Source organism: Phocoena sinus, chromosome 8 (genome assembly GCF_008692025.1).
Source record: "Phocoena sinus isolate mPhoSin1 chromosome 8, mPhoSin1.pri, whole genome shotgun sequence".
NCBI lineage: Eukaryota > Metazoa > Chordata > Mammalia > Artiodactyla > Phocoenidae > Phocoena > Phocoena sinus.
Window position 1 is genome coordinate 40,322,708 of NC_045770.1, and position 27,485 is coordinate 40,350,192.

The window sequence follows — 27,485 nt, forward strand, 5'->3', positions numbered from 1 at the left end:
AGACACCGATGAAATCAAGGGACTCAGATTACACACTTCTATCCAGGTGTTGCGTTGTCATAGGATACCTGAGTATGTGGCTTCTCCCTGGCTGGTGTGTCTGTCCTCCCACTCTGAACATCATGGCAAGTTGGGGCTGGAGTTAAGTTTAACAGTCTGTCTGTCTGAAGTTGCTAGAAGTGGTAGGAATCCAAGGATGTGTGAATCAGTTGTGCTGCAGCAACAAATAAGACTCCCAAATCTCCATGTTTATGATAATAAGGGTATATTTCTCACTCTTAAGTCCCACAAAGGCTCAGCTGCTACTCTCTTCCGTATCTCCGTACTGAAACCAAGCTGATGGAGTAGCCTCTTCTGGGAACACTTCCTGTCATTGAGACAGAGGGAAAGAAAGATGGGAAACCATGTTCTTAGTGTCACTTCTGACCACTTTTCATTGGCCAAGTGAGCGCATAGCTACTCTGGAGTTCAGCAGTGCAGGCTTTTATAATCCTTTCACAGGGAGGAGGATCAGAACATTTGGTGATGAGTAAATCAATCTACTACGATGAGTCAAGGGTTCTGAGGAATGAATTTGGGATCTCAATTCAGAAGTCAAGTACGATGGATGAAAGCGGAGGCTGAATTGGAAAGGAAGATCAGTGAGGCTAGAATCTACCAGAACTGAAGGAATGCAGGGATTCAGAGCAAGGGTGGGCTCAAGGGTGGACACCCTGGGTGGTTTTCATCCACTGACCTGTGACAGGCTGGGACACAGATGAACTGGATGATGTAAAGGTTCATGAATGTTCAGGCTTGGGGAACAGAACTCATTAGGGTCCATCAGAGTGGTGTGAGTTATCCATTTTGTTTGGCTGGATCAGAGTTGCCTTCACATTATCTTGTCTTCAGCTCAGTAGAGTCTGATGACCCTGGAGAAACTGAGGCAGCAGGCTGCTACACCAGTGATGGGTTCTAGAACACTTCCCATGTTTACAGGCTTAGAAGATCCTTTTTAGGACGCTTGAATGCTTTTCTCTTAAACGAAGTAACTTGTACAAAACTCTTCCAACTCACTTTAAAGGACTTTTGGTAACAAGTTGGTGAATTTAGGAAAGCCTTGCAGATAGCAACTTGTCTGGGATAAATCATGATTTACAATGAGCGATAGTCAATATTGTTAAGTTAGCTTGGTTTGTTTTCCCATTACCTGGAGCAATAGGTATACTCTGCTACGAAGAAGAAAAGGCAAAGAGATAGTCAGATCAGGCAAAGGAATCCAATTCTTGTCCTTCTAGACCTTGAGAAAAAGTAGAAAGTGAATTTGGTTCAGCACTTTCTTTCCTTTTTAAAAATTCATTCATTCATTCATTATTTCTGTTATACATGTATTTATTCTTTTTCAAATTCTTTTCCCATTTAGGTTGTTACATAATATTGAGCAGAGTTCCCTGTGCTCTACAGTCAGCACTTTCTACCATTCCCTTATTTAGTGTTCATCTCACTAGTCTGGGGCTTTCACCTCTCCCCCAACACGCCGTCCCGCCTGCCCCCCCTCCCCCCAAGCAGTGCCCTCTTGCATCTTCCTGCAGCACCCTACCCAGTTCTGCCACTCAAGTTAGAGTCTCAGTCTCCAAAATTCTCTTTTCTCCACTATCAAGATTTCCATTCAATTCCCTTGGTTGGGGACTTTGCTTAACAGCAATACCTGATGAATCTGTAGATAGACTAATTCAGACAAAAGTGTGACAGACTGGTAACCAGTCAATATGTTAACCTTTTCTAGGAATATTTGCATCTCAAAGCTTTCCCAGGACAATGCTTTGACTAAGCACATACTGCCATAATAGTGAAATATGAAGCAGTGTGGCTTGCCAGTGGGGGAGCTCTTTTGTTAGGGGGACTTTTCTGGATTATTCCCAGTCCCTTCTGAACAACCTGTATTTATCGTACCCTCCAGTATTTGCTGGCACCCAGCTTGACACACCATTCAAGCAGCTGGGAAGCTGATGGCTTCTGCAGAGTACTGGGCTACTTTCAGCCAGATAGTGTGAATTTCAAGTGCCTATGCCGGCATGGCCAGGAAGAAGCTAGTAATTATAACACCATACATATCATCAGGCTTCACGACGAGAAAATCATGAGCTCCTAAGCACTTTCATATGGATTAACAGAGTTAATCCTTAAAAAGTCCATGATGGGGGCAGGCCAGGCTTGTTACCCCCATTTTATGGATGCGGGAACTGAGATTCAGAGACGTTAAGTGACTTATCTAAGTCACACAGCTAGTTACTCTCCGCATACATATTCCAGTGCGTTTCCTTCATGTAGTGCTGCTTCATCCTCTGGAACTGCCTGGACTGTGGGCACTTGGGGTTTGGACCAGGCAGGGCAAAAGTAGAAGTTGGTAGCGGGCAATGTCATCAGTCAAAGCCCCGGATATTCAGCCCCACCCCCGCCAGGCCAGTGCTTTGCAGCTGGGCATCACCTCAGCAATGGGGGTGGGGTGGGGGAACAGGGCCAGGGCCTTGTTTTCTATATTGGTATTCTGCATCTGTATGAGCATTGATTTCCTTCTCAAAGGGTTCCATCTGCCTTTTATCTAATTATGTCACTAATCTTCATCCCAGCCCTTTGATTTTTATCCCTGTTCCGTAGAGGTGCAGGTTTCCAGGGTTACCAGAAATCCATAGATTGAAGCCTTTCTCTGGCTTTCTTGTCAAAGTCCTTATCAGTGGAAATCTTACTTTCCTCCACCTTTGTTTTCTGGATGGTGTGTCTCTCACAACTTTCCTGTTTTATTTCTTCTTGCAGTTAATTTGTTAAGAATAATCCTTGAGAACTGATGAGGATGATTATAATTTTTGTGACTTTCTGTTTGAATAAAAAAAAAGAAAAAAGAATAATCTTTGAGAAGCTGCTTGGTGCAGAAGAGGATGTAGAATAAATTACAGACCCTGTGTCCTCAGTGACAGTTAAAGGAAACCCAAGAACCTCTACAGCAATGTCAATGTCTTGGGGGGTGCGGGTAGCGCTCTTCTCTTGGAATCAGCAGAGCGTGGATGGGCCTCTGACGATAACTAGCTGTGTGGTCCTGATCTAGTCATGTAATTGCTCCCATCTGAGTCTCGACTGCTTCATTCCTGAGACGGGGACATAATAACGGCTGTTTTGATTTGGGAGGATTCGATGAGATGATTTGTCAGATGGGGCTTCTCAGACTTTAACGTGCAGAGGAATCACCTGTGGGAAATGCAGATTAAGTGCAGATTCTAAATCATTAAGTCTGAAGTGGGGCCTGAGAATCTGATTTCTACCAGACTCTCCAATGATGGGACCAAGGTTGAGAACCACCGTCTAAAGAAATGTTGCAACAGCACGTGGCCACAGCCACCCACGAGTGTCTGAACGCTGAAGGGAGAGGGAATCAGAGCAGCATTGGTAAAGCTTCCCCAATTCATATTTAAGACCTGCTACAAAGTAGTGTTTAAATGCAACATTTATTTTTTATATTTTCTTATTACAGAAATAATGAGTGGTATTTGTGGACACAAGGCTAACTCACATCCTAACACTTTGGCTGACATTCACACTGATTTACAGTGCCAGGGGCTAAAGGTTTGATAATATCCCAGCATCCTACTGCACAAACAGCTAAATTAAACTCAGTACCCAAGACCTGTGTGATTAGAATAATGAACTATTTCAATCTACCTCAAAGACCTGTCAGTGGGGGGGAGTATCGTAGGAGCAGGAAGAAGACAAATTTGGAAAGCAGAAACTATTTCAAAAATAAGTCCTACCAACTGTTTACATATCAGATAAATTGTTGTTTGGGATGGTGAGAAATTTGCTGTTTCAATTTGCCTTAAAGTTTGATGGATTTTTGCCCTAGAGGAAAACGTTCTCTTTTCTCATTTGGAGAAACTGGGCAAAATCTTGTTATAGTCAACACCATATTCCTTTGTATTCCCATGTCCAAATTCTCCATCCCACCCCCAGGCACTGGACAATCTTGGGAAGGGTTGCAGACCAACAATGCTGCCAACCCCAGACTTTGTCATCTTCAGAATGATAAGCTAAGATTGCATAGTGCTTTACGGTTTAGAAAGCAATTTCACTTATATTATCTTATTTGATCCTTATGACTCTCCTTTAAGCCAGATAATATTATCTCCATTATCAGTTTTGGAGAATTTATATGATGTGTCCAGGATCATACTGAAAGTGGCAGAGCTCGAAGGCAAAACCATCTTTTGACCAGTTATTTATTGCTCTTTCCACAAAAATATATCTAACCTTATTCTAGAAAGGTATCTTTTCAATCCTGGACTCACACTAGAAACTTTTAAAAAATACTGATGCCCAGGTCCTATCCCAGATCAATTAAATCAGAATCTTTGGGATGGAGACAAAATTCATCTGCATTAAAAAAAAATTCTGAGAGTGATTCTAACATGCCTCCAAAAGTGAGAAATCACTTCTCGGGAAGACGTTGTGGGAACTGCTAGAGGAAATTTTTTTTCTTTTGTCAAAAGGAAGGTATCTGTTTATGTAGGGCTAGATATTGTCGTAGTACTTGGTTCTTTTTTTTTTTTTTTTTGCGGTACGCGGGCCTCTCACTATTGTGGCGTCTCTCGCTGCGGAGCACAGGCTCCGGGTAAGCAGGCTCAGCGGCCATGGCTCACGGGCCCAGCCGCCCCGCGGCACGTGGGATCCTCCCGGACCGGGGCAAGAACCTGTGTCCCCTGCATCAGCAGGCGGACTCTCAACCACTGTGCCACCAGGGAAGCATGTACTTGGTTCTTTGTATGTGTGATTTCTGGCACCTCTCTCAAGGTCTGGCAGAGTGGGGGAAAGAAACCAAAGTTCCAGCATCCCTATTATGGGTCAGGTGCTGTGTTGGTCATTTAACTGCCCTACACCTCAGTGAGATTGGTATTACTACCTCATTTGACAGAGGAGGGCACTGAGACATACCAAAGTTAAGTAATTCTTTCAAAATCATGCCACTTGTAAGTATCAGGGTTGGGATTTAACCTACATCTGTCAATGCCAAAGCCTAAGTGTGTCCCACCATGCCGGTGGATCTAAACCCTGGCTGACATTTGCAGCAACATGGATGGACCCAGCGATTATCATACTACGTGAACCAAGTCAGACAAAGAAAGACAAATATCACATGATATCACTTATACGTGGAAACTAAAATACGACACAAATGAACTTATTTATGAAACAGAAACAGACTTATGGACATAGAAGACAGACTTATGGTTTCCAAATGGGAAAGGGGGAGAGAGGAATAAATTAGGAGTTTGAGATTAGCTAAAACAAACTACTGTCTACAAAGTAGATAAGCAACAAGGTCCTACTGTATGGCATAGGGAACTATATTCAATATCCTGTAATAAACCATAAGGGAAAAGAATATGAAACAAACAAACAAACAAACAAACAAAAAACCCCTGCTGAGAGTCTGATTACCTGGACTGGAGTAAGGGCAAGACATTGGTCTATTTCAAAAGCCTCCCAGGTGACCCTAATTGGTAGCCAAGGCTGAGAATCTCTGCCCCGCACTATTCGGCCTTTGCAAAGTGCTTAGAGTACATTTGTTGAACTTGAAAGGTATTGGGGAAGGGCTACGTCAATCTCCATCCCTCCACCCCAAGTTAGGAGGGATAAAGACTTTCATTCCACAGAGAACAATTTTTTTTTTTTTTTGGCGGTACGCAGGCCTCTCACTGTTGTGGCCTCTCTCCCGTTGCGGAGCACAGGCTCCGGACACGCAGGCTCAGCGGCCATGGCTCACGGGGCCCAGCCGCTCCGCGGCATGTGGGATCCTCCCGAACCGGGGCATAAACCGGCGCCCCCTGCATCGGCAGGTGGACTCCCAGCCACTGCGCCACCAGGGAAGCCCAGAGAACACTTTTTAGAATAGGAAATCTAGTCACATTAATTGTCAAGACTTTCTTGAGAAGTTGTGCCCAAGGGCCTGGGTACCTCAAGCGTGGCTGGGCAGAGGGAGGTGGCACAGAGGGGGTAGGGGAAAGTGCAGAAAATTGAGCTGGGGGTCACAAAGACAAACTTGGACATCTTTACAGTTTTACCTGGAGTCAGTCTACACTAGGAAGCAGCCAAGTCTTGCTAAGCAGATGTGATAATTTAGACCAAACTGTATAGGGAATAGCCCTGTGACTGGGAGATCATTAAGGGGTTTAGGAAACACCTTATTAACTCCCTGAATCCTGGCATTATCTCTGGGAGAATGGATTTGGATATTGAGGGAAATACAGCAGATTTTCCCCTTGGATTGGGTGCTGGCTCCACTAACCTTCAGTGAGCCCCACGTGCACAAGCAACACTGCATGGGTTTCAGTCTCAGGGAAAGTGATTCTCAGGCACTGCCACTGCTTCCAAAAGCCATAGCCAAGGGCTTCCCTGGTGGCGCAGTGGTTGAGAGTCTGCCTGCCGATGCAGGGGACACGGGTTCGTGCCCCGGTCCGGGAAGATCCCACATGCCGCGGAGCGGCTGGGCCCGTGAGCCATGGCCGCTGAGCCTGCGCGTCCGGAGCCTGTGCTCTGCAACAGGAGAGGCCACAACAGTGAGAGGCCCGCATACCACAAAAAAAAAAAAAAAAAAAAAAAAAGCCATAGCCAAGTCATCATTGTTATTTAAGATTACAATTAAGTGCTTCAGAATTACCCCTGTGAGGGGTGGGGTGGGAGAGACTTGCATCTCTCCGCTAGTATTCCGACCATGTTAGAAGAAAACACAGTATAAATTTCTACATCAATGTTTGAAATTTGTCCAAAGGCAAAATTCTTTTTATTTATTTTATTTTTGGTTGCATTGGGTCTTCGTTGCTGGACGCAGGCTTTTTCTAGTTGCGGCGAGCAGGCTTCTCATTGTGGTGGCTTCTCTTGCTGAGGAGCACGGGCTCTAGGCGCATGGGCTTCAGTAGTTGTGGCACACGGGCTCAGTAGTTGTGGCTCGCGGGCTCTAGAGCGCAGGCTTAGCAGTTGTGGCGCATGGGCTTCGTTGCTACATGGCATGTGGGATCTTCCCAGACCAGGGATCGAAACTGTGTCCGCTGTATTGGCAGGCGAATTCTTAACCACTGCGCCACCAGGGAAGTCCCCAAAGGCAAAATTCTTAGTCAATTGCCTTCAACTGGTTGCTCTCAACCTTCATTGAACCTGAGACTCCAGCCTTTCAATAACAGACTGAGGGTCACAGCTGAGTGACAGCCAACCTGGAGAAAGGAAACCTTAAGAACCAGATTAGACTGGGTCCAAATGAATTCGATTTGGGCCAAAGATTATATGCTGCTTAAACAGAAGATGAATCATTGCTTCAGTTAAACATTGTGAGTCTCCTAAGCCAACATTTCAGGAAGGTCCTCTAACCTCTGTTAATGATGTTTGAATTGAATCCAAGAATTATTAATTGAAGGAATATTGAACTAGAAGATTCCAAGTGTAGTAAAGCAGAGTCCTCACCATGTGTTCATCAAACGTTAATCAAGCTGTTACTATGTGCCCAGTTCTGGCCTAAACATGGGGGTATGAAGATAAGTAAGCTGCTGCCTCCATCCAAGAGGCCCACGATATTTCCTCAGCCTCGCCAGAAAAGTAGGAGCAGTATTTCCACATCCGGCGTACAGATCAAGAGAAAGAGAAGAGAGGCAACTGGCATGGGCTGTCCACTGTGTTAGCGCTCCACTGCTCCCTCTTCCTGCAGACCCAAGACACACAAGGAAGCAGATTGTAATAAACCCAGCATATGGGTACCTCCTGACGATGAGAGGGTTTAGCCACAGCACTGTTTGGAGCTCTTGAAGGTAGTGATAATACTTGCCGACTTCTTCTGTGCAGTTCTGCAGTTCACTTTTTTTTTTTTTAATTTTTATGGGAGTATAGTTGCTTTACAATATTGTGTTAGTTTCTGCTGTACAGCAAAGTGAATCAACTATATGTATACATATATCCCCTCTTTTTTGGATTTTCTTCCCATTTAGGTCACCACAGAGCATTGAGTAGAGTTCCCTGTGCTATCAGTAGTTATCTCTTAGTTATCTCTTTTATACATAGTATCAGTAGTGTTTATATGTCAATTCCAATCTCCCAATTTACCCCCCCAACTTTCCCCCTTGGTATCCATATGTTTGTTCTCTATGTCTGTGTCTCTCTTTCTGCTTTGTAGATTTTTTCAGATTCCACAGATAAGTGTTAATATATGATATTTGTTTTTCTCTTTCTGACTTACTTCATGTCTTAAGGAGGAAGGGGAAGAGGCTCACTCTGCTATAAGGACCCCTTATTTGGTCTCTTAAAGCCACAGAGACCTTTTTATGGATCCTAAGCCTTACAGGCACTGGTTGGGTCGTTTCACCTAGATAAGGATAATACATTATAGCAAGAGGAAATCTACCACTTTCCCTTTTTTCCATCATTATAACGTAACTCACTTAACTGGGGCAAGAATGCTGGGTCTTGACCTTCCACTCAACAAGAAACACAGAGTAGGACTCCATCAGGCCAAAGGGAGGGTAAAGTAGGAAACATTTGGGGCCTGGGCATTAACCAGATCACTAGTTGGGGGTGAGCCAAAGACCCATGAGAGTGGGATATCAGTGGACAGGAACAGACAGAAGTCAGGTGACTCAAAATTCTAGGCAAGGGCTTCCCTGGTGGTGCAGTGGTTGACAGTCCGCCTGCCGATGCAGGGGACATGGGTTTGTGCCCCGGTCCGGGAAGATCCCACATGCTGTGGAGCAGCTGAGCCCGTGAGCCATGGCCGCTGAGCCTGTGTGTCCGGAGCCTGTGCTCCGCAACTGGAGAGGCCATAACAGTGAGAGGCCCGTGTACCGCAAAAAAAAAAAAAAAAAAAAAAATGTCTAGGCAAGAACCAAGGAGTGAATGGGTGAATTTTCTGGTCAGAAATAGACTAAAAGCGAGAGGGCTGGGGAATCACTAAGGGCCAAGGCACTCCTTCCTGTCAAGGTCAGGGTCAGACTAGGAGTTCTGAGAGGTGAGGAATCTTGGCAGGAGTAAGGTCAACGTTTGGGTGGGTATATGTGCACAGATGGGAGCCAAGAGGTGAGAAAGGAAGGTAGCTGCTTAGGGCAGAGGAAAGTAGAGGCTATAGGTTCTTAGGAAGCTGTTTCTATTCATTAAAGCAGAATTAATCCTTCCGTATATATTCTTAGCCTTATTGTTGGATTTATGTGTGTGTGTATATATATATATTTATATATACAAATGTTGCTTTCCCAGCAGACTTTGAGGCTTCCAGGGCAGGGGCTGCAAACTTGCTTACATAGGTTTGGCACACAGTAGGTGTTATTGGCTTTACCTGATTCCTAATGCAAGTTTCTTTACTGACCTTCTGAGGTTTCCACGTGGATGCTCAAACATATAGAAATGACATCTCTACAATTACCCAGGTCCTTTTTGCCACCGTGTCTCTGACACAAGGGTCATACTGGCTTGCAAAACAGTGGCATAATGTTCCATCAAAATATCCTAATGAAGTAATATTTATTGAGAACTGCGGCAGCCTTGGCCTTGTGCTTATGGTGCTAACCTTAGTCAAAGTTACCATCAGTGCAGCTGATTTTGTAAAACCAGCCCCAAAGATGCATCTCTTCTCATCCCACTGGTTATGAGCTGTTCTCTGGTAGCTCCCGGCATTCTGCTCCAGTTCTCTTATTTGAGTTTTTTTTCTGGGCTGTCAATCTTCTAAAGAGACATGACATTTATTCTTCCTAATTCCCCAAACACTGTGATACAGTGAAAGCACTCTTATTGGCCATTCTGGCTTTATAGTTTTTGTGAAGAAGGGAAAAAAGGGTGGGAGGGTAGAAAAAAGGAAACGATCAGGGACGCATCAAGGGAGAAAAGCAAAAGAAAAAAATAGAAGGGTGAGGGAAAATAAGAAAAAAAAAATATAAATTTGTTGACAGTTTGAGTTTTGCCTTATTCAGAAAGCAGTTTAATTCTTCAGTTTCTCTTTCAAGCTAGTCCCCTGTCAGAACTTGAAACAACATCTTTTCTGCCTGGGATACAAGCTGTAGGAAACTGAAAAGACACAAAGACACCTACCTAGATTCTTTTCCTACTTAGGGTGTATGTGTGTGTGTGTGTGTGTGTGTGTGTGTGTCTGTCTCTCTGTCCCTTAGTAGGGCTATGGCAACCACTTCTGAGTTTGAAAACCAAAGATGAATTCTCTCTTCTCTTCCCGAAGCACAGGCTCTGCTTGTAGTTTGTTTTTTCACTGTGATGGCTTAGTGGATGGTACAGAGGACACTAATTCAGCTATTTATTTTCAGGCCATTGATCAGCCAGGGGGCGAGGGAAGGGAGATGTTTAACTTTCTTATTTCTCTGATTGCTTTGGAATTTTGAAGAAAAAACATTGTCCTTTTTCCTCTCTATCCTCCTGAACTCCCGGGATCCCGTCTTCTCCTTTTTCTGCTTTCTGCCTATGAGTGGCTGGCCTTTGTGTCCCAATTCCATGCCCTGGTCCACTAGGAATTGTGCCTCCCCACAGGACGAAGCCTTCTTTTCTGTCGACTCAGCAGGCACCACCAGGCAGGTCTTTCTAGCATCCTTTTCAGTGAGTCTTTTAGTGATGCTCCTGACAAAAGATGAAATAAAAAGCTGAAACCTCAGGGCCTAGGAAGAAAAGAAGCAAACTTCTCAACAGTGGGATCTATAGCTGTCAGAGCATTAGTGTCTGTGTTTATGACTGTGTGTGTGTGTGTGTGTGTGTGTGTGTGTGTGTTGGGGGAGGATGTGGTGACAGAGAATGAGAAGGAGGCCGAGCTTGGATTTTCCTGAGGCTTATTATTTTCCCCGGTGGTTTAAATTCTGCCTCCCTGCCCCCACCTGGAGTGGCCTTCTAACCTTCCCTACCTGCCCTTCCTAGCTTCCTTCCCTCGCTCCAGGATGAAGGGGAGGTAAGGGGAGGCTACAAATACCATGTCACATGGAAAACTCTTCAGTGGATGTTGAGGTGACAGGAGGTGACACAGGGAGAAAGCAGAGGGAGAAGGGAGGGTTGGGATGGGATTACGAGCGTAGGTTTCAGACCCAAGTCTAGATCTGAATGCCAAGTTTAGCACACAATAGCCATGTAGTCACTTAACTTCTCTTGTTGCAGCACTGACGTCTGTAAATGGGAATATAATAGATTACGTATCCAGAGCAGTTAGAACGCTGTACATTTAATAAAAGCTCAATAAATGTAGATATTATTAGCATTTACTGCCTGGAGGGCAAAAGCTTTGAAGGAGTGGTTTTTATTTGAAGACCCATGAGCAATGTTTCAAAAGAGTATGAAGTACACTAGCCACATGTGCCCTTCACTCTTCTACCACTTCTGTGCGCAAACGAGGGAATAGGCGGACGGGTCGCTTCCCTGTGAGAGGACTTCAGGGAGGTCTAGGGGAGAGGCAGGTAAACAGCTGTCAAGGATTCCTTTAAAAAAAATCATGCCTTTATCTCATCTTCAACTAGATGACCCTCTAGGTCCTCTAAAACCTAGTTAATCTACAAATAAATGCTGGGAAGGGTGCAGAGAAAAGGGAACCCTCCTACACTGTGGGTGGGAATGTTAATTGGTATAGACACTATGGAGAAGAGTATGGAGGTTCCTTAAAAAACTAAAAATAGGGCTTCCCTGGTGGTGCAGTGGTTGAGAATCTGCCTGCTAATGCAGGGGACATGGGTTCGAGCTCTGGTCTGGGAGGATCCCACATACCGCGGGGCAACTAGGCCCGTGAGCCACAACTACTGAGCCTGCGCATCTGGAGCCTGTGCTCTGCAACAAGAGAGGCCGCGATAGTGAGAGACCCACACACCGTGATGAAGAGTGGCCCCCACTTGCCACAACTAGAGAAAGCCCTTGCCCAGAAACGAAGACCCAACACAGCAAAAATTAATAAATTAATTAATAAACTCCTACCCCCAACATCTTCAAAAAAAAAAAAAACTAAAAATAGAGCTACCATATGATCCAGCAATCCCACTCCTGGGCATATAAGCTGGAGAAAACTCTAATTTGAAAATATATGCACCCCTATGTTCATAGCAGCACTATTTACAATAGTCAAGACATGGAAGTAACCTAGTGTCTATCAACAGATGAATGGATAAAGAAGATGTGGTATATTTATACCATGGAATATTACTCAGCCATAAATAGAATATCATGCCATTGGCAGCAACATAGATGGACTGAAGGTTATTACACTAAGTGAAGTAAGTCAGACAGAGAAAGACAAATATCATATGATATCACTTATATGTGGAATCTCAAAAATGATACAAACGAACTTATTTAAAATACAGAAACAGACTCACAGACATAGAAAACAAATTTATGGTTACCAAAGGGGAAAGGGGGTGGGGGAGGGATAAATTAGGAGTTTGGGTTTAACAGATACACACTACTATGTATAAAATAGATAAACAACAAGGGCCTACTGTATAGCACAGGGAACTCCAGTATCTTGTAACAAGCTACAATGGAAAAGAATCTGAAAAAGAATGTGTGTGTGTGTGTGTGTGTATAACTGAATCACTTTGCTGTACACCTGAAACTAACACAGCGTTGTAAATCAACTGTACTTTAATAAAAAAAGAAAAATATATCTATATGAAAGTGAGGGTGGGTGAGGGGATGTTAGCACTGAACTAGCCTATTGGCACTGAGATCCTACCCTACGCCATTGTGAATACACTTTATCACATCCCCAAACAATTCCTCTTCCTCACAGAGAGGACCAGCCAGAGGTGATTAGGTTCGAGGGAAATGGGAAGAGGATGGGAAAGAGCCCTGGGTGGGAGAAGGAGGTAAGACCCTGAATTGTGTTCACCACCCAGAGCATAAAACTTTGAAGCCTATGGGCCTTAAATTAGTTGTCCTTCTACCCCGAGTTTCCTCATTAACCTGATGCTTTCCTCCTTGGAAGAAACCAAGACAGCTAGTTTAAGTTTTCTGATTAATTTTATTCTGTCAATAGCAGTATCTCACATAGTGGAGGTTGCCGAGGACACGCTTCATTTCTTGCTGGCCTTCACTGCTGAACTTGGCCGCAGAGGCTGTCTTCTCCTCCTCCGCCTTGATGACTCCAGTGGCCACTGTTTGCCTCATGTCCTGCAGAGCAAAACAGCCTGGAGGAGGAAGGAAGAATGGGGTTTCTGTAAAGTGACACTGAAGGAAAAAGGCTCCTTGGCCTCAGTCAGAGGTGCTTTCCTTCCCAGGACTCAGCAGCCACCAGTCCCTGGCTCACCTAGAGGTGGGTACTCAGAGAATGTCTCCACACACATGGCCTGGCTGGGGACCATCTGCACTATGGCTGCATCAGGGGCTTGGGATTGTCCTCCAGCTTCTTGCCTGAGTGCCGGTCAATCTTTTCCCTCAGTTCAGCAAGCTTGCAGGAGACGTGGGCCATGTGGCAGTCCAGCACCGGCATGGATCTGTCCCGGGTGATTCAAGACTATACCCTGGCGGGGAAGGAGGATGGAATTAGAAGAGATCCGATGGCACCTGTGATCTGGGGCCAACCCTCAACCAACCTGGGGCTTCCGCTGAACTGGGACTAATTTCTAAGAAGCATTTCCATCACCACCAAGCACGAAGGCCCTTGGCTTCCTGGGCACCTACCTGCACCACAAAGCTGCTGGCCTCTCTGGGGGGTTCGTTCTTGCTGTCTCTGACCACGTTGCCGTGTCAGATGTCCTTCACGGACACATTCTTCACGTTGAAGCCCAGTTTGTCACTGGGCAGGGCCTCGGGCAGGGCCTCGTGGTGCATCTCCATAGACTTGGCCTCAGTGGTGATGTTGCTGGGGGCAACGGTGACTACCATACCAGGTTTCAGGAAGCCGGTCTCCACATGGCCCAAGGGCACAGTGTCAATGCCTGTCCAATGGGAAGAAGGGCAGTCAGACAGATTCTAGATCCACCCAGTGAGAACTGGCTTCTGTGGGAGTCCCTTGGTCCTGGGGCTCAAGAACCAAGGCCACCTACAGGACTGGCTGTTTCTTCTGTGTATCAGATAATTTGGAAACGCTGGGGGCTTTACACTTTATCACAGCTCAGAAGTCAGGATCTGAACCCTGGCAAGTCAGACACCGGACCTCATTTTCAATTCCTACATTCCTCAAGAAGCCCTGTCACCTCGCCTCCAATCTTGTACACATCTTGCAGAGGCAGCCTCGGGGGCTTGTTGACAGGGCGAGGGGGCGGGAGGATGCAATCCAGAGCTTCCAGCAGTGTCACCCGGGTGGCATTTCCCTCCTTTCGCTCAACCTTCCAGCCCTTGAACCAGGGCATCTGCGGGAGGATGCAGAACGTAGTGGAGATGAGCCTGGGGCATTGCTCTCAGCACACCCACCCCAGGGCCAGGACCAGGACCAGGACCCACTCCGCCCGCCCGCAGACCCTGTCCGCACTCACGCTGCTGCTGGGCTCTAGCATGTTGTCGCTGTGCCAGCCCGAGATGGGCACGAAGGCCACGGACGCAGGGTTGTAGCCAATCTTCTGATATCGGTGCTCACTTCCTCCGTGATCTCCTGGAAGCGCACGGCGCTGTAGGCGGGCTCGGTCGAGTCCATCTTGTTGATGGCCACGATCAGCTGCTTCACGCCCAAGGTGAAGGCCAGAAGTGTGTGCTCGCGGGTCTGCCTGTTCTTGGAGATGCCCGCCTCGAACTCGCCCACGCCGCCGGCCACGATAAGCACTGCATAGTCGGCCTGCAGGACACAGACACCACGGGGTCAAGGGCTTAGTTAGGAGAGTGGGCGCCGACCGGGCTGGGAAGCCTGCTAGAGTTTCGGGCAGTCCCGGGCCCCTTGGGAAAGCTCGGGGACGGGATGCTCCCCAGAAGTTGATAAGTTCGTGGGTCTCTTGGTTACTGCTGTGCGCAGAGGTCCCGCCTCCCAGTTAAACTCTCACCTAGTCCCATAAATGAGCTTTTAGTTCCTTCCTCCCAGACGGACCCCAAGTGATCTACTTGTCTGGGCATCAAAAAACCTGGTCCCTGCCCCAGCCTGAAAGGGGGCCCGTATCTGAGCCTCACAGAGTCTGTCCTCCTCTGGTCCTTTCAGAATTGATGATTGGCATGGATGAGGAAAACCTTCTAAGGCTTATGATCCCCTCCTTTCCAAAGTCCCGGAAATAAAGCCTGAGTTTCCACCCTTCCTCTGCGCCTGCCCCGCCCCCATCCGAAAGGGAGGGCCCTGGGAACAAGGGCTGCTTTACCTGGGAGGTGCCTGTGATCATGTTCATGGGGCATCGATGATGGTGATGCAGTACTTGCTGGTTTCAAACTTCCACAGGGAGATGTGGATGGTGATGCCATGCTCTCTCTCTCCCTTCAGTTTGTCCAACAGCCAGGCGTACTTGAAGGCGCCCCTACCCATCTGGGGAGGGGTGGGGAGTGAGTAGAGCACACTGATGGCGAGCAGACTGACCCATCCCAGGGAATTCAGTGGTGCCTTAGACCTCACAGCACACCCTGCTGTCTGCGTTGGACCCACCGAGAAGCAGGACATCCATCCCCCCACCCCAGCTCCTAGAGGCCAACACTGCACGTGGGTGCCTTACCTCGGCTGCCTCCTTCTCAGACTTCTCAATGGTCCTCTTGTCGATCCCCCCACACCCGTAGATGAGATGCCCGGCGGTGGTGGACTTGCCAGAGTCCGCGTGGCCGATGACAACGATATTGATATGGGTCATCTCTTTGCCCATGGTGGTGGGTTCCTTCCTTCAGTCACTGCTAGAGGGGAGCACGGGGCGGGTGAGGCCACAGCGTTCCAGGCCTGCCTCTCTCCTTCCCTCCGCTCCACTCTGCTCCTGCCCAGCACTCCGCTCCCCACTTCACAGCCTAGCCTGGAGCCTGGGACATGGTAGTGTCAACTGAAAAGTAAAAGACTTGTCAGGCTCATGCCCTGGCAAGAGTCACGATCCCAGGGCCATAGCTGGTACTTCCAAGCAGTCCTGGCCCATCCATCCTTTCTCCTGTGTGGGCCTTCCCCATCCCTCCCATCCCTCCACTCCACCCCACTGCACTCCGCAGCCCCGTCCCACTTCTTGTACAAGAAACCCTGACACTGTGTAATTTGCAGTTTGTCCCCTGCCCCCTGCAAGTCCCTACCTCCAGAGAAAAAGGAACTAGGTCGATCCAGCAAGAGCTGCAGCAGCTGTGATGATAGTCAACAGCTGTCTTGCCTCCTGCTTTTATAAACCTAGCACTGGACCTTCCAAAGCTGACACCAGAGCTGGAACTGGTTTAGGAAATGCTACTCCCTCCCCCAAACTCAATTTCACAGACTTCTTCGCTGACCGATTGGATATTCGGATGAAGAGATGGTGGGTGACTAATGTTCAAAGAGCCCTATTTACACTAGCCAAGACATGGAAGCAGCCTAAATGTCCATCGACAGATGAATGGATAAAGAAGATGTCGTACATATATACAATGGAATACTACTCAGCCATAAAAAAGAATGAAATAGTGCCATTTGCAGCGACATGGATGGACCTAGAGATTATCACATTAAGTGAAGTAAGTCAGACAAAAGCATATCATATGACATCACTTATATGTGGAATCTAAAAAAATGATACAAATGAACTTATTTGCAAAACAGAAACAGACTCACAGACATAGAAAGCAAGCTTATGGTTACCAGAGGGGAAGGGTGGGGGAGGGATAAATTAGGAGTTTGGGATTAACAGATACACGCTACTACCTATAAAATAGATAAACAACAAGGTCCTATGGTATAGCACAGGGAAGTATATTCAATATCTTGTAATAACCTATAATGGAAAAGAATCTGAAAAAGATACGTATAACTGAATCACTTTGCTGTACATCTGAAAGTAACACAACATTGTAAATCAACTGTACTTCAATTTTAAAAAAGCCTGTTTTAAAAATGTGATACAAAATCCAAAATGTATAAGAGGATTTATACATCCCCATCCCAGTCTCTCTGTTCCTCTCCCCAGAGGCCACCACCACAACCGTTTTCTTATATATTCACATGTATTCTAAATGTTTTAGCCTCCAAAACCCCATTTCAGAATATCCCCTTGTCCTTTAAGACTGCATTAAAAACTAAATTTACATATGCTCTTTTATACTTTTGGGGGGAGAACTTCCAGGGCTGTCATATCCAATGTGAAAACCTGGAGCTGCAAGCCAGGGGTGGGGGGTGGGGTGAAGCAGCAGAGCGTCCCCCCTCCCCTCCCCCTCCCCTCCCCCTCCCCTCCCCCTCCCCTCCCCCTCCCCTCCCCTTCCCCTCCTCCTCCCCTCCTCCTCCCCCTCCCCTCCCCCCCCCACCCCGCTCCTGGCCCCCACCCCCACCCCACCCCACCCCCGCCATGCGCTAGAATGGCCTTGCTCACTTGCTCTCCCTTAGGGGACATTTGCTTTCCACGTCATATCCCCACCCTCCCTGTAGCGCAGACCACAGTGTAACAAGATAATGCTGAATTACACTAATACAGTGTGATTAGGAGAAGAGAGAGAAGAGCATACACGCTCAGGAGTTAATGACAGAGAAACAGACGGAATGTTTCCTTCTGTTTAAGAGCCTGGAGAAAAGGCCTGTAAGGCCAGGAGGAAACGCTCAACTAGAAAGTAAAAGGGTACCAGGGGACAGAGGGTCACCCACATTGGTGACCACAAAACTGAAAAAGTAAGTGCTATTTCCCCTCCTGTTGCTCCCAAACTATCTACTGATCTTATATTCTTGCCAAAAGCAGCTTCATTCCTTCTGCGTTCCACGTGACATTGTCCTGGTCTGATAGTACAGCCTTTGTTGTCGATTGTTGATTTTGCAGAGAAGCCCTCACAGGGCTGCCCAGCCCCAGTTTTTACAGTGCAGTCTGATTTCACTGATTTTATAAGGTCAACTCATTACAGGCAAGTTGGGGTGCCCCAGAACAGACAAGTAGTCTGCTAAGCCATTCACTTAAAATGACAGTAATAAAAATTTTAATAAAATATCAATATTTGCACCATGGTTTATGATCGCTTTTAACAAGCAATTCTGCGGTGATCTTCAAACGATTGTCTTTAATAGATGACCTCCCTGTTGTCAGATTTGATCTTGACTCAATGTGATTACGCTACCCCATCACATGTGTGCTGGAGTTAAAAAGCCTCTTGGCTGAGTTCCACAACTGAACTCAAGAATCAGATTCCTGAGACTTCCTTGGTGGTGCAGTGGTTAAGAATCCACCTGCCAATGCAGAGGACACTGGTTTGAGCCCTGGCCCGGGAAGATCCCACATGCTGTGAAGCAACTAAGCCCGGGCGCCACAACTACTGAGCCTGCACTCTAGAGCCCGCGAGCCACAACTACTGAAGCCTACGCGCCTAGAGGCTCCACAACAAGAGAAGCCACCGCAATGAGAAGCCCATGCTGAGAAGCCCATGCACCACAATGAAGAGTAGTCCCCGCTCGCTGCAACTAGAGAAAGCCTGTGTGCAGCAATGAAGACCCCAACACAGCCAAAAAATAAATTAATTAATTAAAAAAAAAGAATCAGACTCCTTATGGATTTTTATGTGGTGGTCACTTCTCTGCATGAGTTGGGATGGAAGTTGTGGGTGATTTAAATTGTAGAATTAAAACCCACTTAAGTAAATGACTAATTTAGGTCCTCCAAAATCTATTTCCAGGCCAGAATTACCTAGATTCTGGACAACTGGACAACTGGACAACTACTGAGTAATTACTCAGTATACTTTCAACTTTATATTCTGCTCTTTAGACATTAATTTATTAAGCCACAAAAAGTTCTTAAAAACGGGTTGTGTTGGGTCATCAAAAGGCTTTATTCACTCTTGAAGACTCAGTTTCTTCATCTGTAAGATGGGGGTGATAATAACTTCTTTCTCAGAGTTATATACAAGACACGTGTATATGTATATGTATGTCCGTATGTATCTTATTTAAAGAAGATCTTGTATACTAAGTGCCTAGCATAGTGGTGTCTGATGTGTTAGCTATTATTATAATTGCCAAACAGCAGCCCCCTCTAAGATTTTCCCAAAGTTCCTCAGTCTGATGTATAAAAACAGTAGGCTCGGTTTGGTGCTTCCCTATTTTGACGTATCTTTTGCACACTTTACAGGAACCTGCAGATCATGCAGGCAGCATTTACTCAGATTGTGTCTACCATTAAATGATGCTCCCCATGGAGTTCCTTTGTGGGTGTTTTTTTTTTTTTCAGTTCTTCTTTACTTATCAATACTCATTGACATGAATCTTTTACAGAAAGGGCTTAGATGGGGAATGGAATGTTCTGTTTACTAGAAGATTAACTTAAAATTAACTCTGAAGCCTCTTTTGTCCAGATCTTGTTGAAAATATTTCCAAATGAACAAATTCCTTTTTCTGCCCTCAGTTCCCATGAACATACAAAGTTCATCTTTCTGTGATGATAGGAACTCGTGGGGTGCCTGGGTTGTTACTCTGAATGCTGGCTTTTATCATGCAGGCCTGAAAAGGTAAAAGCTGAAAAGCAAGTGCTGGTCACCTTTGCCCTGTGCCAAAGTTGGTACCAAGAGTAACTTTTCACTGGGTTTACGAGAACTGTGTCTTATACAGTTTTATATTGTAGGCACTTGATAAATGTTTGTTAAATAAATGATAATTGCATCTTTGCTCCCTCAAATCCTCAGTCCCTCCCGCCACCTCTCTTTTCCATCTTTCCACAAAATATTTAAGATAGCTTATGAGGACTCCTAAAACATAAAGAATGGAGGAGACATCACTTAAGGATAAATCAGTCTCAGCCACTTCTTCCCTTTCCTCTTGCTGCGGCCTAGTCTGTGCTGTGGTGGACCCGGTTCTGCTGCCACTGCCGACTGGACCAGGAATTGGGGAGTGGGGTGGGCAAAGTATTGCCTGGACGAGCTAATCAGACTCTCTCCTGGGAGAGAGACTATTCTCAGTGTCAGTGTGATGGTATTTTCTTCCAGACACCCTCCCTTCTTGGTTTAGTTAGTTTGAGTAGATTCTGTTTCATCTATTTAGTGAATGAATGAATGCATTTATTTGTAATAAAAAAATTTTTTTTAGTGGTTTCTGTTCTTAACAACAGTAACAAATCCCTGACTAAAGCTGACCCACAGCTTGGCTGCAAGCTTTCTACAGGATGTTCGAAGTCAGGAAACGTAGAGCAAGCTTATCTTTAGACAATAGATCAGTTACTTTTTCAAATCATATGCTTCCCCTCCGGACATCTTTGCAAGTAAAGTACCTCTAAATTTTAAGCAGTGGGTCTAATGGTTAATCTGAAAAACGTACAATAAATATAAAACAGAGTGGCAAAAATAAAAGTTTCAAAACACAGGGAAGATAATGTATTTATTCTTTTTTTCGGATTAACAATCTGAAATTCCGTGGTGCATTTATTTTGGACACATCCATATTAGTCAGTTAGTTAAAAGTAACTAACATGCTGTTTAAAAATAAGTTTATCTTACATCCCCAGACTTTTCAGACATCCTGTGGTACCCAATGCGAACACAAAAACTTCACCACTCTGTAGTTGAGAGTGTCACGATATAAAACAGAATGTAACCGCGCAAGTAGTGATAATCTACTCTAAGGCAGATTTATCCTAAATTTTATCCTAAATATAAAATTTGGATTTATCCTAAATATCCTCATAAAAATCTCACCGTTTAACAGAGTGAACGACACCCTCAGCTGCATCTTTACAACAGCGGAACGCACATTTTGTGCTATCATTTCCTGTAATATCTTCCAATACTGGCAGATGGTGTTACCTCCAAGTGCAATTCAGGAAGAACGCACTTTGAGGGCAGAGGAGACAGTGAGCACCAATCACCCTTTCTGGCCTTGCTTCAGCCCAGCTTGCCATCTTTTGTTCAATTCGTTTCAAGACATATGTATTGAATACCTATTATGTATACTGTGTAAATTGGAAAAACCTACAATTTTCCCTTCTCCTGTGAGTCTTCGTTACTTTCACACAGCTGACACTTCTGGTCACCAAATGTATGGGGTTTCCACCTCAACAAGTAATTCTCTGTAGGACACCAGCAGGGTGTTCTATACAATTTAACTCAATATTTAACCCTATCCATCTGGAGATGGTGTCAGATCCCACAGGCTGAGGGCTCAGTCCCACAAGAATGTTCCCATCCTCCTTCAGATGGCAATCACAAATAGCAGGTCCCCAGGTTATCCACAACTTCTGTCTTGGCTACTAATTGGAGGTTCCCACGCCCCCCCTCCTCACGTTCCATTACTTTGCTAGAGCATCTCAGAACTAAAGGAAACACATTTACCAGTTTATAAAAGGATATGATAAAGGATACAGTTGAACAGCTAGATGAAGAGGTACAAAGGGTAAGGTCTGGGAGGGTCCTGAGCACAGGAGTTTCTGTCCCCATGAAGTTGGGGTGTGTCAGCCTCCTGGTATGGATGTGTTCACCAGCCTGGAAGCTCTCTGCATCCTATGTAATTGGGATTTCAATGAAACTTCCCCACGTAGATATGATCTATTATTGACTCCATTTCCAGCCCCTCTGCCCTCTCTGGAGAAAGGGGAAGGGGCTAAAAATTCCAAGCTTCTAGTTATGACTTGACCTTTCTAGTGCCCAGTGCCCAGCCAGGAGTCACCTCATTAGAACAAAACATAGTCCAAGTGCTCTGCTCTTATCACTTAGGAATTTCCATGGGATTTAGGAGCCCTATGTCAGGACAGGGTCAAACACCAAATATTAGAACAAAAGGTGCTCCTAGGGCTCTTATCACTTAGGAAATTACAAGGGTTTCAGGAGTCCTGGGTCAGGAGCCAGGGAAGAGACACCAATATATATTTTTATTATCTCAGGCTGTGCTAATTGCTAGGGATGCGTATGTTAATAAGGTAGAGTCACTGCCCGCATGGAGTTTACCATCTGGCAGGGATTGGAGACTTTAACCAAGAGATCGCAACTGTGACAAATAAAAAGCACCTCTTAGGTGCCAGGCCTTCTCCTGGACACTTTACATCCATTATCTCTATTAAGTAGATCTTGTTATGCCCAGTTTAGGGTACCAGTGCTTAGGGAATTTAGGACATTCAGATTTGGGATTTGAATTCAAGTTCGCATGATTTGATAGTCTAGAATCTTATGCTATCCAACATGGCAGCCACTAGTCAGTCATGTGTGGGTGTTTAAATTTAAAGCAATATATATATTAGATGAAATTTAAACATTTAGTTCCTCAGTCACACTGGCCATATCTCAAGTGCTCAATAACCACATGTGGCTAGTGGCCACTGTACTGGACGGTGCAGATATAGGACATCTCCACTAGAACTCACAGAAAGTTCCATTGGACAGCACTGGTCTAGACTCTTAAAAGTCTAGATGCAAGCTCAACTTCAAGATCCTATGCCCAGAACAGATTTCCAAACCCCAGGAGTCACCATAATCAGCATTGTTTCTTTTCCCTGAGCCATCAGTAAAGAAGCTTCTGAATAGGGACTTAACCCTGGCACACTTTTCCAATGTTGCTGTCTTGGACATGACCTTGATTTGGAGGTGGATCAGAGGTTCTGTTTGTAATGGGAAGTGTGCACAATTTAATGAGATAATAAATCATACCCTTCAATGTGAAGCCTGGAACATAGTAGGCACTTGTTAAATGCTAATATGATATTAAAGAGTGTGGAATGTGGAGTCACAATACTGGATGTGAGGCCCAGTTGATCACTTTCCAACCGTGTGGCCCATACAAATCAATCAGTTTCTCTGAACCCTAATTTCCTTAATTATAACATGGAGATAATATCTGACCTTGGAGACTGTGAAGACCATGAGCTATCAGATATGAAAACACTCTGTTAAGTAAAGACTTTGTAAAGTAAGGTATTATTTTTGCCCTCCTTTGTGCCCTGAAAAAAATGATTAAAATAATAAATTCCTAATCACAGCTTGTTTACCTGTGCTTTGCCTCTTTTTCCTGAAAATGGAGGACAGAAAAGATATGGTTTATTGAGGGCCAGAATTACAAGAGACTACTCAGGGTTTACTGCAGTAGAAAGAGGAAAGAAAGAATAGGGCAACAGTGTGAGCCAGCATAAATCTTCGCTAATTCCCTGATGGTCAGGGTTGCAGGCGTTGCCCACGTGTCTGTGGAGCAGATGCTCTCCTGTGTCTTGCATTAGTGAGTCCAGATAAGCCTCAGATAAGGGCTCCAAGTGGACCCTATTGACCACCTGTGACTGCCCAAGCGTTCATGCACAAGTCCTGGGGAGCAACGTGCCTCCGGGGCCTCTGTCCTCTCCCAAACAGAGCTGTGTCCTGAGAATGTCCAGGTGGCAGACTGCCAGACATGCAGGAGAAACAATCTACCTTAAATCCAGCTCTTTCCATCTTTCCATTCAGGGACTGAGGGTTCCGAGGAAGTTTTAGCCCACTTTTGAAAAGGCTTGTTAGGGCAATTCCTTTTTCTCCCATATCTGCAACCCATACTTATAACCCCAAAGTCAAGATCCTCCCCGAAGGTCCCTGAGTCACCGAGATCATCATTTCCATGCTGCCCATGCTTCTTCACCACTTCCCAGCTCTCACTTGGTTCTCTGCCTGCCCGCCAGGGCACAGGGCTCCCAGTAGGAAGTTGCCCCTTTGTGGGGCATCAATGGAGGGGTACAAGTGGGTAGTGCACACACCCCCTTTACTGTCCAAACCCTTTGCTTCCCACAACATCATCACCCAAGAGTCAATGAATGGGTGTGTCAGACTTTACCAAACAGCTAGCTTAACTAGAGGGAACGATAATAAATGGGGGTGAGGGTGGGGTGAGGGGAAAGGGTCTTAAAGAAAAACCAAATGGCTGTCCTCAAAGTCAATGGTAAAGCATGCGCAGAATTCACCCTTCAGAGGGGAACCCTGGGCTGGGGGGACACACCCCAATTCCCAGCCAGGATCTCCATCCTCAGGTAGAACATTCTTCTTCAAAGCTCAGAGCGTACAGAACCATCACCCTTTAATGGAAATCCTGCTGCCCACCCTTAGGAGTATTAAATAACAAAAATTCAACTGAGTAAATTTGAAGATTGAATTGGTTTTATTCAACGATTGATGAATCAGGCAACATTCCATCTAGCAATAAAAAAGGAGCGCCAATGAGTTGTAGAAAAGGAAGGCGGAGAGGGGCAGAAAAGGGAAACTATTAGCCAAAAATGCATTGTTTTAGGCAGGCTCGACCTCCTAAGGGGAACGGAAGGGACCTATTGGGCGCTAACCAGGTAATTCCAGGTGGAATGGTTAAAGGTTACAATCTGGGGGGAGGTTGTAGCTGTAGTTAGGTTGGGTATTGTGTCTTGGTTTGCTGACTTGGGACCTTAACACAAGTGACTTCATTTTGGGCCTGTTGTTTCTTTTTAACAGGGTTTTTTTCTGGTCCTAAGCGCTGGGAACACAGAAGTCCCATCAGTACATTTCACAAAGTCTCTGAGTTGTACCAGCAAGTCTCAAATGTAACAGAATAGTTTAGGATCGGCTTTAACTTGTCCTCTTCAAAGTCTCTTAGCTGGGGAGAGGTGCACATGGGCCTCTTCAGCTTTCCGGGTGATCCTAGATATAACTGTTAGGGCACTTGGACACACTGGCACACTAAAAACACACGCACACACGCACAATACAACCTAAATCCATATTGAGGAAACGAAACATATTTCTAACCCGCAACATGGTCCACTGAGGTACTCTGGCCCATCGGTAAAATAAAACTATTTTGAAGGCAGGACTAGAAAATTTTTAAACATAAAATTCTCTCTCTGCTCGTTTGGGGTACTCCTCCTCTTTGGTGTGCACTGTGTATCTGATTTATACCTAACCAGACCTCCTTAGAAAACACAGGAATGCCTGCTCGACCGAAAAGAGCAATTTTCTCCTGGTGCAAGAAAGGTAACCCCTTAGGAGATAACACTCCTTTCTCAATCCTGTAAGGGGTCACGATGGCCCACTACCCACCTTGTACATGCAGATCTGGACTATATAAACTGTCAGTATGTTACTTTGATGTATAATCCTTTGTCTGGAAAATGTATATGACTGCTCTGACCTCTAATGGGTGAAACGGTCCTCAGAACTTTCTGAAAGACTGTCTCCCAGGTTATAATCCTCAGGTTGGCTCAAATAAAGTTCTCTGTTTCTTTCTTAGATTGACTGTTAATTGATTTTTCGTTGGCACCGTAATAGAAGTAGAACATTATATTATTATGCAGAGTTTTGTCAGTCTCTGTACGTTCCTTTTGCCATGCCTTCTTGGTGTAGGGAAAACTGACACATTTTGACCATCCACTACTTGGCTACTCAAAAATATCTAGTCAGGGCTTGACAATTAAAGTTGTTTGTTCAGTGTTTACTTTTGGGGATCCTAGTTTGCTAGGGTGGCTATAACAAAGTACCACAGGCAGGGTGACTTAAACAACGGAAATTTATTTTCTCACAATCTGGACTCTGGAAGTCTGAAATCAAGGTGTCAGCAGGATTGGTTTCGTCCGAGGTACGTTTCCTTGGCTTGTAGATTGCTGTCTTCTTCTGTGTGTTCACATTGTCTTCCCTCTTGTGTACATGTAAGCAGCTCTTTGCAACCCCATGCTCTACTCATCTCCAGCCCTAGCACACCTTTCGAATCTTTTAATCACACAATACTTTGCCTAACTTGTCGGTTCTTTCTGTAGATCAAAGAGGTAGAAATGAAGAATAAGTAATCAACAGATAACCAGATCTCTTCCCTAGCTTCCCCTTCAGTGATCTGGTGAACAAACTGTATGCCCAAACTGTGAACAAGATAACATCTAGAGGAAGATCAAGAGGAATCGACCAGCCTGCACACCGTGGGGGATGTCACCGACTCTGACTCCCTATCTCAATGATTAACTGAGATCACTTCGCTGTTTCCCTTCAAAAGCTTTCATAACCAAGTAGAATCTTCAGAGGTGGTTTTTGGGGGATGCTGAGTCCACCGTCTCCCCAGATAGCCGGCATTCTGATTAAAGGCACCTTCCCTTTCTACCATTTGTGAGTATTGATTCTGTAAGCGGTGAGCATCGGGGCCTGATTCGATAACATACCCATATCCTAATCTCTTCTTACAAGGACACCAGCCAGCCATATTGGATCGTGGCCCACTCAACTGACCACGTTGTTACTGAATTTGCTCTTTAAAGACCCCCATCTCCAAATACCGTTGCATTCTGAGGTTACTGGGGGTTAGGTTTTCAACATATGAATTCTGGGCAGGGAGTGGGTGGTAGAGGTAGAGACACAATTCTGCTCATAACAGGGGACGAGATTCAATTCTCGGGCTGGGTATTTTGCAGCATGTTCTGAAATCTTTGTATTCTGAAGGAAGGCAGCCGGAGGTGCTGTCATCCCCCAGTCCTAGAGACCCCCAGGGGCACAGATGGGTTGGAAAGGAGGTGGGATTTCTCCGGTGTCTACACAAACAGCGAATTCATTCTACACAGTGCTGCAGGCCTACCCCTTGTTGTTACAGCAGCATACCACTGCGTGCCTATTCTCAGAGAATGCCGGAAGATTCACCATGACCTCTAACATCAATTTAAACTCGGATAATGAGTTTTCCTCTCTCTCCTTTTTTTTTCCTGAAACAATGCTCTGCATACTATGACTCCTTAATAAAAAGTCTTGAATAGAAGCTATTGTGATAAGGCCTCGGAATCAAAAGGACCTGCCCCATGCAGAAGCTCCACCCCTTACTGTGTTCTCAGAGGCAATTCACTCAGCTCATTCCACAACCAATTACTAAGCACAGACCATACGCCAGGCATGGTGCTAAGTCTGAGAGCCACAGAGATAAATAAGATCAAATTCCTCCCTCCAGGGGTCTAGTAGAGGCTGAGGGAAAGTAAACAAATGATGAGCACACAGCATATAATAAGGGTCATAAGAGCAGGCTGCAGTGGGAGTTCAGAGCCCTGGGGAGGGGGGTCAGGAGGGGAGGCCAGGGAAATGTTCTCAGAGGCAATGACTGAGTGATCCCAAAGGAGCAAGAGAAGGTAACCAGAGGGTGAGGGAGGGGAGCGTTCCAGGCGGAGGTGTGGTAACCATCCATAACATGGGGATAGGACCACCTAACTCAGAGAGCTCTTGTCAGAATGGATGGTGAAAATCGTACGTATAAGGTGTCCAGCCCAGTCCGTGATAGGTGCTGACCAAAGGTAGTTCAGGGGGCCCATTCTGCCCTTTGAACTCTTGTATTCTCTCCCCTCGTTTCTTCTTTGTGGCAAGGCCGATCTGGGACTCAGCAAGATCTCCCCAAGATCAGTGTGAATTTAGGGTCTGGCGAAAATCATCCTTTCTCTGTCTGCTATGTCAAAACCACCCATAGTTTGTGCATCTTAATTCCAGAAGTTGCAAGGGGATTCAGCCACCTTCTCGATGGAAAATAAGGGAGTCCAGGAATGCACAAAAAGAAG

General features: G+C 45.6%; 1 pseudogene; it reads right to left on the minus strand.

The window, feature by feature from the left end:
* Positions 1-13,002: 13,002 nt before the first annotated feature.
* LOC116758305 lies at positions 13,003-15,740 on the minus strand (annotated as a pseudogene).
* Between the last annotated feature and the right edge of the window lie 11,745 nt (positions 15,741-27,485).